Here is a 16,054-nt window from a genome sequence, read left to right on the forward strand (position 1 = left end):
GGCGGGGAACGGCGGAGGCAGCGTGGAGGGGAACGCGCGGGCGAGGGATGTGGCGGAGGCCCCGCGCGCGCTCGTCACGGGCGGGGCGGGGCTTCAGGCGCGTGCCTGCGCGGGGCTTGGCGCGACTGGGCGTGGCCGCGCACCCGGGTCACGTACTTCTCTCCAACTCCCTTTGGAGAGTTTCGCACACCCTGTGGCTCGCATGCCCTGCAGAGCCAGTCCCCAGTCTAGGAGGGAGTCAGCTGAGCGTTACCCCTCTACACTGAGCAAGTGCAGCGTGCGCTTCTGAAAGACTGTCTCTCTCTCCTGGCCCAGGGAGAAACGAGTGGGGCACAGAGACGCACCTCCCGCCCCTTGTGCACGCCCTTACTTCGTCCGCCTCCCGCCACCGTGTAATCGCCATGCAGGGCGGAACTCGACCTGAGAGTCTCTCTTGGGTTGCCGCTCCCTGAACAGACGAGCACGTCTCGGGGTGCCCCGCCTTGCCCCGCACGCCCCCCTTCCCCGGCTCACGCCCTAGGGTTCCTTTTCTGCCGCCTCCGTCTCGCTTAGAGGTGGGACTGCTTTACACACTCAGGGAACTGGAGCTGTCTTAGTGAGTCAAGCCTGCTAGAAAATTTAGGAATCATGCCGACCAAGCATTAGAATGCTGCACTCAAGTTCCCTGGGTATTCAGGAAGAGTGAGGGAGCCAAGGGAATAAGAAAAAGTGAGGCGTCTACTGAGATGGAAATAGAGTCAATTTAGGCTCCGGAATCGATCGCCAATTATCAGCAATTTATCCCCTCTGTACCCCAGTTTCTTTATTTATAAGTTTAAATGAGATGAAGTGGTCTTTAATAACCATTTGGCCGTAGACTATGAGCAAAGCCTTTTGACCCCTGACTCTGGCTCTGAAAGCCACCTCTGCTCAAATGCTGACAAGGTTCCATCTCCTCCTAAACCAGGAAAAAAGGATAGCTAGACAGGCTTCCACAATGCAAAGCCGGATTAAAGCTGCAGCCTGGTGGATTTCCCCCCCATGAGCAAACCCAGCCAGCAATCTTGCCTAGTCATGGTTGGGATTACTCATTGCAAAGGGTTAGAGGAAGGGAAGAGCCTTTGCTCTTAAAAGTTCAAGCACCAGAAGCACTGATAAATTCCTTCATTCAAGCTCAGACAGATTGGTCTGAAGTCAGTCTGGTTCCACAGGGAACTGGTCTGCTCTGGCCATGTTTGATGCTACTGTGAGACTAATGGCAGAGAATGCCATCCCATCACAACTGCAGCATAATATACCACCTCCCAGAAAAACCTAGACTCTGCTCAGACACCTTCATTACCTGCAGTAGGGCTTATCACCCTGTGAACTAGCTAGCATTTTTAACCCCCAGAGAATTTCACTGTGCCACAGAACACAGATCTGAGCCTTCACCCTCTACAACTCCAAGGAATGTACACAATATCTAATAACCAGCAGCAGAATCATGGCAATTTATTTCAAAGTTGGATTCAGTAAATATATCTGAGTGCTTACATCCAAAGCTCTTTAGACCAAAGCATCATTAGTAGCAGCCACCGCTTATAAAGCAACTACCCTGTGTCACCCACAAGGGAAGAAAAGTCCATCCAGACACAGCTCCTGCTCTCAAGGCACTTACAGTCAAGCATGTGGAGAGGTGTCAAGAACTGGGAAGAGTCCAAGATTTTCCCTATGTGCAAGCTAGCAAGTTAGCCTGCCATAGTTTCATAGGTTCATAGATGCTGGCAGAAGACATGAAACTTGAAGGTCAGACAAAGGACTTTATTATGTATGGCTCAGCAGGCAGCATAAGCTTCATGTTCACATCAGTTCCCCTTGCCCTCTGTGTTCCACAGGGGTGATGCAGAGCACCCTAGGTAGAAACTGCACACCATGCATTTGTGTCACAGCTGAGGAATCCTAAACTTAGAAAACCTCCTGCCTTATCAGGAGCTGCTAACCTGCCCAGTCTTTGCCCCAGAGACATACATTATTATACTTCTCTGGAAATAAAATCTGCCCTCTGCCTCCTGTCCCAGAGGGAGTTATTACCCCTGTCTCCCAAGGCTGTTTGCTATGCAAACATTCTTAAGAAGATAGTTTGAGATAAAAGCTGTCACAAGACATGTAGAAATACCATGGAGAATTGCCTTACAAAGTAGGACGGAGAATTCAGGAGTTGCAAGGACGATGCAAAACATAAGCACAGAGAACTGTGGGCACAGTTAGACTGAGGAGATGCTTGCACTAAAGTTTGAAAGTAGGACTTATCAAAATTGGAAAGCCAACAGGTCAAGGATGGAAAAGCAAAATTCTAGAAAGAGGCATATGCAAAGCCATTCAGGGGCTTGAAGTGGCAAGAATCGTTTGGAAACCACAAGTAATTAAGTAAAGCTGGAAAAACCTGTAGAAAGATTTGCAAGATGAGTCTAAAGATATTGGCTGGAGTCAAAGGACTAAGGTCCTGAAAGCAGCAAGTAAGGAGGAGTCTGGGGTGGCTGGGAGCAACATTTTTGACTTGAGCAGCTGGGAGGACAACGGTCTCACTCATTGTTGGAAGGGCTATGGGAAGAGGGACAGGTGTGAAGATAACGAGGATGATTCAATTTCAAATAAGTATGAGGAGCCAGGGACCACCAACTCTAAATAGAGTTGTCCTATAAGCGGTTGTCCTATAAGCAGAAGCCTAGGAGACAGGTCTGGAGAGGAGACATTGACATGAAAATTTTAGTTTTAATTATGACTAATCATGGGTGTGATTAAAGTCCATAAGCAATGTGATAGGAATAAAGATAGAAGTCTTAGGAGAAGTGGTTGTTTCAGGGACAAGTAGCAGAGGAGCTAATGAAGAAAACTGACAAAGACTGGCTAGGAGGCTAAAAGAAAACTCAAGTGGAAGTACTTTCCTGGAAGCCAATGTGGGAAAGCAGTGGGTGGAAGAGGGAGTGCTGAACAGTGTCACATCCTGCGGAGTGGTCAAGTGAGGTCAAGACCGAATAAGTATAATATTAGTTGCTATTACTGTGTCACCAATCACCCCAAAACTTAATAGCTTAAAACAACAAGCATTTTATTATCTGCAACTTCCCGTGGGTCAAAAATTAAGCTTAGCTGGGTAGTTCTCCGCTCAGGGCCTCCCATGAGATTGTAGTCAATATATTAGTTGGGCTACAGTCATCTGAAGGGTTGACTGTGCTAAAGGATCTGCTTCCAAGGTGGCTCCCTCACGTGGCTCTCAGCAAGAGGCCTCCGTTCCTCACCATGTGGCTTTTTCCATAGGGCAGCTCCTTGAGCGTCCTCATGACACGGCCCCTGGCTTCTCCCACAGCAGGTGATCTGAGACAGAGATGGAAGCCACAATGTCTTATATGATCCAGCCTCAGAAATCACACTGTCATTCCTGCCTTATTCTATTTGTTAGAAGCGAGTTACTAAGACCAGTCCACCCTCAAGGGAAGAGAAATTAGGCTCCTCCTTTTGAAAGGAGTATCAAAGAATTTGCGGATATATTTTAAACTACCATAGTCAACACTCTGGTCACATTATTTACATTTCTTCTACACGGAAAATACACTAACTCCCTCCTAAAGCCTCCCCCAAACCTTCACATTTATAGCATCAGCAAGAGGCTTGTCAGGTGTAGTTCCTTTAAGTACGGCAGCTCCAGTACAGTTCCTCTTAATCTGAAGATCTATGAACTAAAGAGAATCTGCCTACCCCTACACATACACATATCCAACACACACGGAGAAGGTTAGGCACAAGATAACTGCTGAAGACACCCCTGGTCAAAAAGGGGAAGCAGGACGTACATGGAGTCCACAGCAGTTCTGAAATCCAGCCAGGTCGGTTTTCAAGATTCCTTTATTAGGACTCAGTCCTAATCCTGACTGTGCCAGATGAGGTCACATGGGAAGAGCCAGCCCTAGATACACACTCCTTCTCTTCCTGCCCCAGGCTCCGCCCCACAGTGTGAAGGGTACACCGTAGCCTGCACATGCAAGCTCCATCCTCCCTCACATAGCTCACTCCTTGACCACCCCATGGGCTTAGCGGTGTGTCACTGGCAGTTCAATTCATGCTCCAGAGAAAGGACTCTGAGGACAAAGTCCATGCAGGCCCCAGAAGCAGGCTCAGGACTCTTTCAACAGGGAAAACTGAGATCTTCTGTATCCACAGTTTGGTCCAGATATGGAGAGGGTGAGCATGGGCTTTGGTGGGCATGTTCCCTTGGCCCTGCAAACTCCTAACCCTAGAGGAATAGGCACCATCTGAGAAGGGTTAGACTGGGGACCTCTAAAGTATGAGACTTGGGGTGGGGGCTCCTCTTGCCTGGGTCTTCGGGGCTTGGCACTGGGAATCTTTATACAATTGGAACAAACATTTATTGAGGTGAGACAAGAGAAAGAGAGAACCCTAAGCTGTCGTTACAGTTAGAATGTGGGATGTTGGGGTGTTAGGTTTAGCAGTGGAGCATTCTGGGTGGGGAGTAGCCATGGAAGGGTGGAGGTGAAGTTCACTGGAGTTGAAGGTGGTCCAGGACAAGAGGTGAGGCTTGGTTGTTGGAGCTACCTGCCCCCCACACATCCAATACACAGTGGTGGAATAGACACAGTTTGCTGGCAGGGATACTGAAGTTACCAGAATGTTGCTAGCATAAGAGATAGGAAAACTGAGTCAGGTGCCAAAGTCCTCAGGGAACACAGGAAGCTGGCCATAAAGGATGACCTCAGTAGAGGATGGTATAACTGAAGGCATGAACCTCAAAGGAGGTGATTTTATAGCAGGGTGGAGGAATTAAGAAAGTGGCCATCCTTCCTGTCCCCAGGTCCAGCCCTAGGATGTGGGAGGGTGTGGGAAAATGAGCAGTCTTCCCTGAGATCCAATATATCAATGGAAAAAGGTAGTTTTTTGCCAAGGTGAGCAGAGTGAAAGAGCACTAAGTGGTGAAACTAAGGAGTTAGGGTAGTTTGTTTACAATGGAACGAGGTTCTAGAGGGCTCCATGGGATGGGGTGGCAGGAAGAGCAGCAGTGGGAGGACAAACCAGGAAGAAGGAAGCACAGACAGGATTGAGATGAAAACTAAGGAGAGCACAGATAAATAGAGGGACTTAAAATATTTGGGGGAGTTAAGACCCACAGTTGGGGGTAACGGCCATTTTAGGATTAACTGGGCTCAAAAGTCAAGCCAGTACCTGTGAAAAAATCCCTGAAATTCCACCTAAAGGACAGTGTGCCTGGTTTTGTGCATACAACATTGGGCTGTCATTCTTAGGCACACTTAAGCATGAAAACCACTGATCTAGACTGTCTATCAAGTCCCAGCAGTCCCTAGGGGAAAAGAGGAGCATTCTAAAGCTCTCCAGACACATGCAGTGTGGACTCCGTTTCTGATTTAGTATTTAATGTAAGATGTGACTATTAAAGCAGATAGTGGAGTTACAGCTTAACAGTCAGGACACAAATTAAGTGCAAGTTTCATGCAGTTCCTCTCAATTGATATACCAGTGTAATGGTTCTGGGTTTGTATAGAGACTGATATGTAATAAAAGGACTTTGCTATTTATCATCCAGTCCAACCTGTGGTCTTGATCAGAGTTCTAATTAAAACACTGATGAAACATTGTTTAGTTCCTTGAAAAAGTTCACACCTTCCTATATGGGAAAGCCTAGCCCAAAGTGACAGGAAAAATGCAGAGAGTCTCCTGCTCAAGAAACTTCAGTGGCTCCCATTTATCTGTAGGATAAGGTCCATGATATAAGGAAGATGGACCATTATCCTACTCTGCCTTCCATCACAGTCATGTTTCCCTCCTACCACCTGTACTAATTCAGGTCATACATTCCCAAATCACAGTGTTTTTAGTATCATGGCCTTTGCTGTTCATCCCACCTGGAATGCTTCCCTGTCCCCACCATTTTTGAGTTAAACCCTCTGAATCCTTTTAAAGCCCAACTCAAATATACTCCCACCACAGTTTTTTCTGACCTACCAGTTACACGTCATTTTACTCCCTCTGAAATTCTATGCTATGTTTTACCTTATGGCATAAGGTATTAACATATATTTCCAATATTTTACTATGAAAATGTTCAAATATGCAGGGAAGTTGGAAGAATTGTATAGTGAACCCTCATATATCCATTACCTAGAGTCTACATTTACCATTTTGCTATATTTGCTTTATCCCATATCTTTCCATCTATCCATTCATCAGTCCATTTCAAAGTCAATTGCAGATATCAGTATACTTCACTCCTAAATACTTCAGCATACATATAATTAACTAGAATTCAATATTTATGGTTTTTTAAATTAAAATTTACCTACATATCATGTTTTTAAAAAACACTCTGCCTTCTACCTTCCCTATCAAACTCTTTAATGGTGGGAACCATTTCTTACTTAACTTTATCCCACCCACCTCCCCACCCACCCATCCAGTAACTAATAATGATGACACTAGTAAGGATAAACACAATCAAAATAATAACAGCTAACATATATCAAGCACTTCCTTTGTGCCGGTACTGTTCTCAACACTTCATATGCTTTATTTAATTCTTTTAACAACCCTATGAACACAGGTACTATAAGGATGCCTGTTATAGATTAGAAACACAGAGGTTAGGTAACTAGCCCAGTATGCATAGATAGCTTTAAGTGGTGGAGACAAAATTTAAGCCCAGCTGTGAGTCAGGGCACATGCTCTTAACCATTCACATTGCCTCCGCATCATCAAAGCCTTACCCCATGCAGGTAACTAACCATATTTATGGAATGTTCAAAGAGTCCACTGCTTTGGACCAGCCTTGTCATGGCCCATTAACAGAGACAGTTGCCTTGAAAAATTGTCCCTGGTAGGTTTGTGATGAGGGCATGAGCCTCCACAATGAAGGTAAAAGGGGGAGAGGGAAGCTAGCTTGTCCATAGACTTGTCACTGGGTCACCAGTGAGAATGTCTCATGACTCACATCCCACGGCTTCCTGCATCTACTGTGTGGCTGCCGTGTATCTCTAGGGCTGGTGCAGGAGGCAGTGGAAGGAGTGTGAGGGAGAGTTCTGAGGCCTGGGAAAGTCACAAGGGCAGCTTGACTGGCAGCTGCCTAGACACTCAGTACAGAGGGCAATTGATGAGGAAGCCAGCAGGACAATGGGCCATTATTTCTGGCTGTAGGAGGTTGGTCAGTTTGATACTGGGTGACCCACCCCTCCCAACAATTTGAGTTCTCCTAGTCCTTTGATTGGAGGTAAAGCAATTGGATTTCAAATGATTCACATGCTATTTCTGGAGACTGGGGGCAATCCCAGGACTGGTTATGGCTGTAAGTAATCAGGGATTAACTTTAAGGGTCACCCTCTTGCTCCAATCACCACTACACACCACTGCCAGATAATACAACTCTGATTGTATGAATCCCCTCTTCAGAACTCCTCTATAAAGCAACTCAGGTTAAATACAGGTTAAAACCCTTCACCACATGGCTGATACCTAACTTTCTAAGCAAGCATAGAGTTTTGCTGAACAATAATCACACAGGGCATTAATAGAATTTACATACATAGAAAGAGCTCTGTAATCAAATAGGTGTGGGAACTGTTATATTAAACCAAGGTTAACCCATTTCTTTAAGTGGAACTTCACAGAGCCTTGAATTATTGTGCATGATGAGTCTCTGAAAGGAGAATGCAACAAATTCCCAGTTTTTTCAACACGGATCTTTTTTTTTTTTTTTTTAATTTATTTATTTAGTTTTTATTTATTTATGGCTGTGTTGGGTCTTCGTTTCTGTGCGAGGGCTTTCTCTAGTTGTGGCAAGCGGGGGCCACTCTTCATCGCGGTGCGCGGGCCTCTCACTATTGCAGCCTCTCTCGTTGCGGAGCACAGGCTCCAGACGCGCAGGCTCAGTAATTCTGGCTCACGGGCCCAGTTGCTCCGCGGCATGTGGGATTTTCCCAGACCAGGGCTCGAACCCGTGTCCCCTGCATCGGCAGGCAGATTCTCAACCACTGCGCCACCAGGGAAGCCCTCAACAAGGATCTTGAGAGCCTAGTGTTCCATAGAAAGTGTGCTGTCTCAAATGTCATTCTCAACATAGCTACCCCTGAAATTTAACCAGTTTTTCTAAGGCTATCATGGCAGCCATGAAAAGGCACTGTTCACATCTGCTGCTGTGAGGAGCATGGCAGATTCACTGCTCTGGCTGCTGCCCCTCTGGATCCAGTGAAGCCACACGAGCTGCTGCTGATGACCAAGCATGATGGGGGTATTCATGCAGGTCCATCCCTGCAAAACATGGGGCTCGTCTCAACGGGATGCCCCTTTGACCTGGCTGAAACTTTCTTAGAGCTACACTGCCATTTGAAACTCTTCTACCCAATCTTCTTCCTGTATCCAAATCTGAAGCTGCTGCTGCTTTTTCTTCTTTATCTGTCTCCGGCATATCCCTCAGTAAATCTCTTGCACATTTAATTCCATCTTGGCATCTGCTGCTGACAGGATGTAAACTAGCATACCTATCTCAAATGTGTTTCTAAAGCCCTTCCAGATTCAGTTCCTCCTTGGAACCTCACATCACTTTTATGGAATCTGTTTCTATGGTCTGCACTGAGAGGCCTCCTGATACAGTAGGGGAGCTCATGGACTCTGGAAGACAGTATACCAGGTTCGAATCCCAACTCTGTCACTTGCTAGCAGTACAACCTTTAGGAATTTCCTCAGCAAGCTGTAAAACGGGGGATTACACCACTATTTTGCAAGGCTTACAAGGATTAAATGAAAAATTACACTTAAAGCACTGCACATATAGCAGGTACTCAACAGACAGAATGATACTTATGGTTTACAGTCATTTGTGTTTTTTTCCACTTTCCTTATCAGATTTATAAAGTCTTGAGGATAGACAGTGTAATCTTCATCTTTAACTCCCCTTAAGGGCCTTATTCATTGTGGACCAACAAATAGCTGCTAAATTGAGTGGAAAAAAATGGTTCCTTGCAGAAGGAAAGGGGCATCTCAGAGAAAAGGGGCAGAAGAGCCAATTAGGAGAATCAACCAATGGTACAGGAAATGTAAATATTCAAAATACATGTATAAAATAGGAAATGTTTATATAATATATATATATTTATTACATATAATATTGAAATATATAAAAGAACCATGATTTCAGAAATAACTGCCAAGAAAAGGGCCAGGAATTCCAAAGGTGTGCTCCTAGGCCCCTTTGCAGAGGTTGGCACTCCTGTAAACACAACCAGGAAGAGCTATTTTAGCAGTAAAAGCCTCATACCCAAGCTCAGTGTAACTAGGAAAAAATGGAAGAAAAATGAAGGAAGGAAATTGCAAAAATTGGTAATAAACAATGGGTCAATGTAGGGACACAATTAGAACATACAGAGCCAGGGCTTTCCTGCCTAGTTCAGAGTATAGCCTTCTCGTTCAGTACATGGTGTCAGGCCATGTTTTTTTGGTTTTGTTTTTCTGTTTTTTGTTTTCATCTTTATTGCAGTATAATTGCTTTAGAATGCTGTGTTAGTTTCCACTGTACAATAAAGTAAATCAGCCATATGTACACATATATCCCCATATCCCCTTCCTCTTGAGCCTCCCTCCCACCCTCCCTATTCCATCCCTCTAGGCCATCACAAAGGATCAAGCTGATCTCCCTGTGCTAAATAACAAGATTTATTTGTTTGTTTTGTTTGGCCACACTGCGTGGCATGTGGGACCTTAGTCCCCCGACCAGGGATCGAACCTGTGCCCCCTGCTGTGGGAGCTCAGAGTCTTAACCACTGGACCACCAGGGAAGTCCCCAGGCCATGTTGGTTTTAGGGTTTTCCCATGGACTCTGACTTGGTGGGGGAAACCACAGCACATCAGGGGTGGCCTCCAAAGTAACCTGTCATTGGTCTGTGCAGGAGGAAGCTACTAGAATCCCTAGAGCTTCTGCCTGTAGGCCCAGCTGTGGCTCAGGATCTGGGGAGGCTCAGGAAAGGGTGTAACCTGTCCCACGAGCCCAATGTTGCTCTCTGATGGGAGGGGAAGCCTTCACACTCACCTCAGCTCTTCCCAAAACCTCATTAGTCCCTTGAAACGCCAGCTCTAGGATACTTGAGCCAAGAGTAGAAAAGTTGTAGGTAGAAGAAACGCCTAAGGCCCTGCTGGGGGTACAGCCCAGCACTAGCGATCTCTTTGTTCCCCCAGTAGGCAAGCGTGTTCGTGCGTAGCAAGGTTTCTTCCCTTGTCTTCTAACAGGATGACCCTCCATGATGAGTCTGTGGTTTTCTTCATTTAAGGTCCTGACGCCCCATGAAAGTTCTATGGGTATGATATGTATATAGAAGTGGGCATTTTGGGGGTTGGAGGTAGGAAGTCACTGGGAGGGGTGCCTTTTAAGAGTCAGGGCTGCTGCTACAGCTCCCATTTAGTAGAAAGCTACCAAGCTCATGAGGTTCAAATCTAGAAGCCAAAGTGTACCAGGGACAACTCCTTCACTGCCCTCAAAACAGCATCCATTTTCTCTGGGCTTCCAGCAATTTTATGAGACAAGCTACAAGGACACACCATTTGAATGAATCACTCAGCTCTCTGCAGTGCCAAGGACTTCATGTATAGTTAATTCAGATTAACTAGGTCCAGCTGACAAGAGTTGGTTTGAATCATAAAGCGTATTAAAAGAAATTCAGTTTTATACCTTCAGGAATCTAGTGGAACTATGCTAATAAATTGCTTCTCAGTATAGGTCTTAAGGGAAATCTGTTTTAATGAACAGATGAGAATATTCTTCTAATTCAGTCCATCAATTGTGTATACGGAAAGGATTACTTGTCAGGTGTTTAAGGCTACTTGAAATGCTTGCTCTTGTTTATATGGCAGGATTTCAGTTGAACAAACCCTGTGTTTATAAATGGTATAAAATAAACTATCCAACTTGTTATTCCTTCAAAATTAGTGAAGTCCCAATTAACAGAGCAATGAAATCAAGTTACTGTATTCAGGGACTTCCCTGGTGGTGCAGTGGTTAAGAATCCACCTGCCAATGCAGGGGACACGGGTTCGAGCCCTGGTCCGGGAAGATCCCACATGCCGTGGAGCAACTAAGCCCGTGCGCCACAACTACTGAGCCTGCGCTCTAGAGCCTGCGAGCCACAACTACTGAAGCCCACGTGCCACAACTACTGAAGCCCGCACACCTAGAGCCCGTGCTCCACAAGAGAAGCCACCGCAATGAGAAGCCGGCGCACCGCAGCGAAGAGTAGCCCCCGCTTGCCGCAACTAGAGAAAGCCCGCGCAGCAACGAAGACCCAACGCAGCCATAAATAATTAATTAAATAATTAATTAACAAAAATAAAAGTTACTGTATTCATCACTCAGAAGGAACCACTCAGTTTTTGCATGGGCTATTCTTCCAGCTGGGGTAGGTAGCAGGGGGGAATCCCTATTCTTTCAGATTTTGTAACACACATTTCTTCTTCTCTCCTTTTCTTCTACAAACATTTATTAAGCAACTAGTGTGTGTGAGACACTGTGCTGGAGGCTAATTAAAAATCAACAATCTCAGGCTTCCTTGGTGGCACAGTGGTTAAGAATCTGTCTGCCAATGCAGGGGACACTGGTTCGATCCCTGGTCCAGGAAGATCTCACATGCCACGGCGCAACTAAGTCCGTGCACAACTACTGAGCCTGCGCTCTAGAGCCCGTCCTCTGCAACAAAAGAAGCCACCGCAATGAGAAGCCCGCGCACCGCAATGAAGAGTAGCCCCCACTCGCCACAACTAGAGAAAGCCCGCATGTAGCAACGAAGACCCAATGCAGTCAAAAATAAATAAATTAATAAAAAAACCAATCTCACAGTCTAGAAAGGGAGACAAACATCAACAAGTATTGTAAAGTGCTGTCTGCGCAAGAATTGCTGTATGAACAGAGGACAGTGGGGTTATGAAGGGATCAGATCACCCTGAGAGCATCAGGAAGGCCTCAGAATTCAACGGATTCTTAAAAGTGGAGGATGTGTTTGTGTGGCAGACAAGGAGGGGGAGGGCAGCACATAAGGAAAGAATGCTCAGGCACGATGCAGCATGGCATGTTCAGCAAACTGCAAATAATATGACAAGAATGGGAATTACAACAGATGGGATATTAGGGGAGGAGGTAGCAGGAAGAGGGGTTTTCTAGCAAGGCCAGGCTGGAGAGGTCAGCTGAGGCCAGATCACAAGCTACCAGACAGTGCCTGCTCAGGTTCTACCTCCTTCATGAAATTACAAATGTGAAATGATAGACATATAGAGTCCAGATCAAGGGAAGCATGGGCTGGCCGTCCTCAGTATTAGGCCCATATCACAACTGGAATACCGTATTTAGGATGATGATGGTGACAAACTAGAGGGCATCAATGAAGTGGAAGGGTAAATCTGGACCCTACTGCTTCACCTTGGTCACAGGCAGAAATCTTTCTCTAGTTGTGGCGAGCAGGGGCTACTCTTCGTTGCGGTGCATGGGCTTCTCATTGTCGTGGCTTCTCTTGTTGCAAAGCACGGGCTCTAGGCATGTGAGCTTTAGTAGCTGTGGCACAGGGGCTCAGTAGTTGTGGCTCATGGGCTCTAGAGCGCAGGCTCAGTAGTTGTGGTGCATGGGCTTAGTTGCTCCACAGCATATGGGATCTTCCTGGACCAGGGCTCGAACCCGTGTCCCCTGCATTGGCAGGTGGATTCTTAACCACTGCACCACCAGGGAAGTCCCTAAATTTGTGATTTCTTTTTTTTTTTTTTTTTTTTAAATTATTATTTATTTATTTATTTATGGCTGTGTTGGGTCTTCGTTTCTGTGCGAGGGCTTTCTCCAGTTGCGGCAAATGGGGGCCACTCTTCATCGCGGTGCGCGGGCCTCTCACTATCGCGGCCTCTCTTGTTGCGGAGCACAGGCTCCAGACGCGCAGGCTCAGTAATTGTGGCTCACGGGCCCAGTTGCTCCGCGGCATGTGGGATCTTCCCAGACCAGGGCTCGAACCCGTGTCCCCTGCATTGGCAGGCAGACTCTCAACCACTGCGCCACCAGGGAAGCCCTTGTGATTTCTTAATTGAAAAGATTTGAAAGCATATTTGTTGGTCCTTTTAATTCCAGGCAAAGCCAAGCGACAATGCACCAGTGACTCACCAGTGAGACTGCATTTAAAATACAACTGCCTCAGAGCCAAGACCAGCCTTGTGAAAACACACTTCAGGACAGCATGGAACTGGGTATTGACCAAGAAGTCTGGAAAACACACTCCGCACTCTTAAAGACGTAGAGCCAGGTCTTTCAAGACACAGAAGACCAATGTGAAGGGGCTTTAGAGATACAGTATTAGGTATGTGGATTATCTATCGCCGCAGAACAAACCAAGCCATACCAAAACTTAGTGGCTTAAAACAGTTTATGTCCATGACCCTGTGCATTAACTGGACAGTTCTCCTGGTCTCCCTCGGGCTTACTCATGCAGCTGCATCAGCTGGTGGGTGAGCTAGGGACTGGGCTCAGCTGGGAGAGCTTGGTCAGCTGAGCCTCTCTCTCCTTACAAGATCTTTCACCCCAGTCTCCCTCATGGCATAGCAGCTTCAGCCAGCATCCCAAGAGGGTGAAAGTGGTAGCCTCCTCAGTCACATAACAGCAATTCCACCACATTTTATTAATTAAAGCAAGCCACAAAGACAGCACCTACGAGGGCTGGGGAAATAGACTTTGTGTCTTGATGGATGGAACAGTGAAGTCACAGTGCAAAAGAGTATGGAGTCTACCGCAGAGGACTTGGTGCCAGGGCAAAAACACCTGTATGATGTGGGGTGAGTGCAAAAGGGCTGAAAAGCAAAGCAAGCCTTCCCCAGGCTCCTGACCATGCAGAGACAGAACACTGGAAAAACTGAGTGGCAGAGTGGCCAGACTTTTGCAGGTTCAACCAAAGCCTTCAGAGAGTGCAATTTAGAGTACAATCTAGCAAAAAGCCTTGACAGAGGCCAGCAAGAGAGCAGGGCTTACTGCTCACCCACACACCCTAACTCTCCAACAGAACTCACTTTTAGGGAGGTTTGGCTCAGGAATGGTAATTTGCCAAGTAATAGTACAACCTTTTACTCCAATAATACCTTTTTTATATATATATCTGGTACTTATTAACTCACTGCCTTCTTTCCAGTGCCTTGTGAAGTGAGAACAGGGACTCTTGTTCCTCTTTTAGAGATAAGGAAACTAAGGCCTGGAGGAACTACCCTCCAGTCCTCCAGAAGTTTGGCCCAAGAGCCAGGAATCTCACAACTCCCTGTCAGGTCTCTGTCCCATGCCAGGGCATTAGCCTTGTCCCTGCTACCTACTGAGACCTCCCTCTTCAACTCCCTTCTACAGAGGTGGTTCAGTCACTCCCTGGGGGTGTGATAGCATCTGCACCTAAGGCTCTGTGTAAATAAAGGGGACCTAGGTCCTCCACGCCATTCTGTGGGCAGAGGAACTGTCAGGCAAGAGCAGCTTTTCAGGGTTTTGGGAAGGTGATGTTCAAAACAGCCCTCCTCAACCTGCAGACTAAGCATAACTAAGATAAGAGTCAAAGGTGGGTATCATTTTTCAGTTTCAAAGTATTTTTACAATATGAACTCACTGGATCCTTATAATCATGATGATGATGATGATGATGACATCTTACACTTAGGATGTTCCAGGTACCATTTTACATCCTTTGCATGTATTAACTCATAAATCCTCATAATAACCCTATGAGGGTAAGTACTATCACCAACTCAAAACTGAGAGACACTAAAAATAGAACTACCATACGACCCAGCAATCCCACTACTGGGCATATACCCTGAGAAAACCATAATTCAAAAAGAGTCATGTACCACAATGTTCACTGCAGCTCTATTTACAATAGCTAGGACATGGAAGCAACCTAAGTGTCCATTGACAGATGAATGGATAAAGATGTGACACATATATACAATGGAATATTACTCAGCCATAAAAAGAAATGAAATTGAGTTATTTGTAGTGAAGCAGATGGACCTAGAGTCTGTCATACAGAGTGAAGTAAGTCAGAAAGAGAAAAAGAGAAAAACAATTACCGTATGCTATATTCCATATATATGGAATCTAAAAAAAAAAATAATATATGGTTCTGAAGAATCTAGAGGCAGGACAGGAATAAAGATGCAGATGTAGAGAATGGACTTGAGGACACGGGGAGGGGGAAGGGTAAGCTGGGACGAAGTGAGAGAGTGGCATGGACATATATACACTTCCAAATGTAAAATAGATAGCTAGTGGGAAGCAGCCACATAGCACAGGAAGATCAGCTCGGTGCTTAGTGACCACCTAGAGGGGTGGGATAGGGAGGGTGGGAGGGAGATGCAAGATGGAGGAGATATGGGGATATATGTATATGTATAGCTGATTCACTTTGTTATAAAGCAGAAACTAACACACCATTGTAAAGCAATTATACTCCAATATAAAGATGTTTAAAAAAAAAAAAAAACACTGAGAGACAAAGAGGCTTAGTAACTTCCCAAAGTTAACATGACTAGTAAGTAGAGGAGCCAAGATTTGACTCCAGGCGCTTGGCTTCAGAGCCCATGTCCTTAAACCACTATACCATTCTACCTTCCAAATACTGAATATTATCATCCCATTACATCAAATGAGGAAACTGAGTCAGAGTGGTTTGATGACTTCCCTAAACTCACCCACAGTCCCACTACATCAAAACTAGGAGACAAAACCAAGGTCTTTCCCCTATAAGCCAAGACCTATTACAGTGTGACAGCTGAGGTTATCAGCCATTTCTATTTTAAATAATTTTCCTAACAGGAAGAATTATAAAGGGTGAGAGGTGGAGCCCAGAGTGGGAGGCCACAGGCAGTACCAATTTTGAATCTATTCCAAAACATGCTACCCTACAGCTAGGGAAATGAAAATGTAATGCATTTTATACATGATGATATTTTCCTTGAGAAGACAATGGCCACCTTTAAGAATAGAAGCAGAGGAAGGATGAAGCTGTGAAAATGGGAACTCTCAGTAAAC

This window comes from Balaenoptera acutorostrata, chromosome 16, assembly GCF_949987535.1.
Source record: "Balaenoptera acutorostrata chromosome 16, mBalAcu1.1, whole genome shotgun sequence".
Lineage (NCBI taxonomy): Eukaryota > Metazoa > Chordata > Mammalia > Artiodactyla > Balaenopteridae > Balaenoptera > Balaenoptera acutorostrata.